This window comes from Lactuca sativa, chromosome 5, assembly GCF_002870075.4.
Source record: "Lactuca sativa cultivar Salinas chromosome 5, Lsat_Salinas_v11, whole genome shotgun sequence".
NCBI classification, from domain to species: Eukaryota; Viridiplantae; Streptophyta; class Magnoliopsida; order Asterales; family Asteraceae; genus Lactuca; species Lactuca sativa.
In genome coordinates, this window is record NC_056627.2 from 321,292,905 (window position 1) to 321,297,280 (window position 4,376).

The 4,376-nt window shown below is 33.7% G+C and overlaps 1 long non-coding RNA gene across 2 annotated transcripts; it reads left to right on the plus strand.

Moving 5' to 3' along the window:
• The first annotated feature begins 713 nt into the window (after positions 1 to 713).
• On the plus strand, positions 714 to 3,812 carry LOC111889377 (uncharacterized). 2 transcript variants are annotated; one of them, XR_008224131.1, is made up of 12 exons: positions 714 to 1,107; positions 1,293 to 1,361; positions 1,439 to 1,537; positions 1,608 to 1,711; positions 1,806 to 1,908; positions 2,054 to 2,170; positions 2,274 to 2,575; positions 2,686 to 2,785; positions 3,110 to 3,175; positions 3,233 to 3,456; positions 3,574 to 3,645; positions 3,737 to 3,777. It is a non-coding gene; the product is annotated as an uncharacterized LOC111889377 (long non-coding RNA). The 2 variants fall into 2 exon arrangements; XR_008224130.1 differs by having other exon boundaries at positions 3,258 to 3,456; positions 3,574 to 3,812.
• Positions 3,813 to 4,376: the final 564 nt, after the last annotated feature.

Here is a 4,376-nt window from a genome sequence, read left to right on the forward strand (position 1 = left end):
ACACTACTAGAAAAAAGACCTTTTACGACGCGCAAAACACGACGCTCTTTGATTTATGTTACGCATTAGAGAGCGACATTAAAAAAGTGTCATCTCTTCAAAAAATTTAAGGATTTAGGTCGCGCATTACTGAGTGCCCTTAAATTAGTGTCTGATGTAAAAATATTAAAAACACGGAGGGCACCTATAATAAAAAGGGCGTCCTCTACAAATGTCGCTTTATAATTTTAATAAACACGCGTTTCTGGGACTCAGGGGGGAAACTAAATCCCCCAAAATTTTGAACACCCGCTTCCTCTTCCTCTCTACTCTCTACACCCGCCAAATCAACTTCATTCTCTCCCTTCTTTCTCTCTGCAAACCCCTTCTTCTCCGATCGACTTTCACTTCCTTCTATGTGCAAACCCTAATCAAACATAACACATTTGAAATAGTAATATCTTCTTTCATTTTCTCCCCTACTACTCTCTGTAAAACCTAGCAGCCGCCACCACTAGAAACATGGAAAATCCCCCAAAATTTTGAAGTACCCCGATCACTCCTCTCAATATCTCTTGCGCTTTCGTATTTATAGCCAGAGTTGGAGAGCGAAAAGAAGAAAGAAGAAAGAAGAAAGAAGAAAGAAATGATGTGCGTATTCTTCCTCTTTTCTTCCTCTAGCTCGATCACAACCCTTCTTCTCCCTTCTTATTATTTCTTTTTTTATTTGCAGGTGAGGGTGTGAGGTGGCGTTCAAAGGTTGTCAAGGGGTTGTGAGGAGCTATAGGGCTCAAGTTCGAGGTTGAAGATTAGAAACTGAAGGTTGAAGATCAGATTTGGGATTAGATGAGTCGCTGGTACAACTGACGTCGTCGTGGTGTAGGTCAGATGAGTCGTCGGAGTCCAGGCCAAGTAACAGTGTCGCTGGAGTTTCGGGAAGCTAACGATGTCATCAATTCGAGTGCAGGTGATGTGCCGATTATTGATTTTGGATCAATTACTAACTGTTTGCCATTTTCTTTCTAGAAAATCAATGTAGTGTCTGCTTCTTAATCTTGTTCTCTATGAGTACCATTGTTACCGTCTCTGGTAAAAACATCTAACCATATGCCAGATTCGTTGATTCAGGTTCTCCTCTTCTCCTTTATGTCCCTAAACTTCTTTTCAATCAACACAATTAAGTTTTTACTGCCCACTAAGTGTTTGATTATTTGCTTCACTGAGTATTGCAATATTTGATTATCAAATCAAGGCCCCTGTCTCATCTTGTGTAATCCATTTTTGATACTAGTATTGTTGTTGTATGTTAAAAGGCTACAAAAGTACCTGTTAAAGAGTATGAGTTTGATGAAAAGAAGATGGCAAATGTGCAGTCTCATCTGGTGCGTATCAATAAGGGCATTATTGTACTTTTTAAATTTATTATTATTTTTTAATTTTTAATAATTGGGTTATGCAGGAAAAATTGGTTGCCAATAACTATTACTTGAACAGGTCTCCAAAAGATGCGTACAGATAAATATATTATTCATGAAGTGAAGGCAAGAATAGTTGAATGGTATATGATTATGAACAGGGGCAAATGCGTAAAACAAATTATGATTCTTTTTATTATGGATGGTGCACAGGACAAGGGCAGGCTGGTCAAGACTGGAAGCTTTACACATTCATATCCATTTTGTTGAAGATCTGATACCCCTCTTATCTACAGAGCAGTTCCCATGATGAGCAGGTAATAAACAATAATAATATTAGTAATGACCTTCTTTCTTTTTAGCATACCCTTTTTAATATGTTTTAATTTTTATTCTGGATCCATAATACAGTTGCTTGAAGCAGCTTGGTGTCTTACAAACATAGCTGCTGGAAAACCTAAAGAAACAAGAGCTTAATTGCCTGCATTACCTTTACTCATTGCTCAAATTGGAGGTTAGTGTTAAGTACTTAGTTTTTAATATTTCTTGATTTTTTCATATCACTTCAATGGCGTAATTCTAATTTTGTAATTGTTATCCAAAAAAGAGTTCAGTGCCTGTTGCAGAGCAGTGTGCATAAGCCTTAGGAAATGTTGCAGGAGAAGGTGAAGAACCGAGACAAATTCTGATTTCTCAAGGGGCATTACTTCCTCTTGCAAAAATGATGTTGCCAAATAAAGTTTCGGTTAACGGGTGAACCAAGTTTCTCTGAAATGGTTAGTTTTTGTAAATTTTTTATACAAAATCCAATTCTGTTCTTCAATATTATAAAGATCAACGGTAAATTGGTAATTTTTGCTTTTGTTTTCCAATTTTCAGGCGACAGCATTGTCAGGGCCTCCTTATATCTTTGTTTCTACTCCAGCTTGTGTCCAAAGATGTCTTTCATCAGGTGTTCTTCAAGCAAAATCCGTTCATGATTATCTTTCAATTATTATTCTTGATAAGGTATGGATTCTTTTCTTTCTGTAACATTTATAATACTCTTTATTAAAGTACTGATTCATGTTAGTAAATCAGGCAGATCTTCTTTTTACATATGGATATGAAAAGAATCTCAAAGATCTCAAAACTCACATTCCTAAAAGATGTCAATGCCTTCTCATGGCTGCTACCTCAAGGTTTGTTTGTGTCATTATCACTTCTTATAAGATGGTATTTCCATTTCTACCCCTGCAATTTCTTCATTCAATTAATTCTGATGAAATTTTTGCAGTGATGATGTTGAAAGCTTGAAGAAGCTTTATCTACACAATCCATATATTCTTACTTTAGCAGAAGTTGGTGATGGAAAGGACGAAATTGTCCCCAAAAATGTTCAGCAATTTTGGGTAAGAGCTTAAGAGCTAAAATCTTGTATACTTATTTAACAAACTTATTTTAGGGCATTTCTTTAATACATTTTATAGTTTCTTGAATCTTTATTTATTTCTTTTACTTTTATATTTAGATACAATGTAGTTATCGAGATAAGCTTCTTTACATTCTTGCAATTTTGAAGTTGGATCTTGTTCAAAAGAAAGTCTTTATATTTACAAATACAATTGACACAAGTTTTAGACTAAAACTTTGAGCAAGTATTATTTTTCCCATTAAATTAATCTTTTTTTACCTATTATAGATTTTAATAAAACTTTTTATATATTTTTTGACAGTTTGGTATAAAATCTGCTGTGTTAAATGCTGAATTGCCTGTGAATTGACGTCTACATATTCTTGAGGTATTATTCCCTTTGACTTTTCTTGAAGTTTTTATAATTCTATATAATGTTTTTTAGGGTTTTGGTTCTTAAATGAATAAAGAAAACAAATTTCCTGGGCGGGAAAGAAGCAGACATACTTGCTGGTAAGATGAGTATGGTACAGTTGCAAGGGCGGGACCAGTTGCTGACAGCACAAAATGAAATGCTCAAGGTACTCTACTCTACTGCTTCATCATATATGTCTGCAAGTTTGGTTGGCAGTTTCCCTTATTACAGATGCGTTGGCTGCATCTGGTCAGGTATAAATTCACCAAATGTTGACTTTGACTTGACTTGACATATAGTTTAAGGAAAATGTTTGACTATTTGTCAGTTAGTTGACTTCTTAACCATTTTTTTGTTTTGTTTTGTTTTAGGCGTTGATTGCTAGTTCGGTTTCAAAAGGGAATTATAGATCTGTGAAGGATATCACATACTTCGTGTTGACTGTAATGTTAATTAATAATTATTTTGTTTATATAATATATAAAGATGTTTTTATTTTATAAAAGTTAATTAATGTTTTATTATTTTCTTTAGATTGGTTTTGTGATGGGTGTTACTTTGGCTGCAATATTAGGAGTTTCATTTGGTTCCATAGTCACACTGTTCACTAAGGACATTGGAGTATTGGCGGTTGCTAGAACCGAGGTTTTGGTAAACTCCCTATAATACCCTTGTTGTTAATATATATACATATATATATATATATATATATATATATATATATATATATATACATATATATATATATATATATATATATATATATATATATATATATATATATTTCTGATGCGTTTTGATTTTGTGAAAAAAGTTTGTGAGTGCTAGTCAGCCTTTGAATGCTTTTGCTTTTATTGTTGATGGTTTGCATTATGGAGTTTCAGACTTCCCGTATGCTGCTTATTCCATGGTATGCTTTTTTTTAGACATGAATATAAAATTACATATTTGCCCTTGGATTAATATGTTTTCACTGTAGATGCTTGTTGGGATTTTATCGTCTGTAATTGCAACTTGTTATGAGATGGTATTACCACATTTTTCATACTAATACTAATTACTAAGGCAGATTTCATTTGAAGTGTCTCTTGGATTAATAATAGCACAATGTTTATCAGGCCAAAACCATTGCATTTTGCAATAGTTGATGAACTTGATTATGTCCTAATTGATG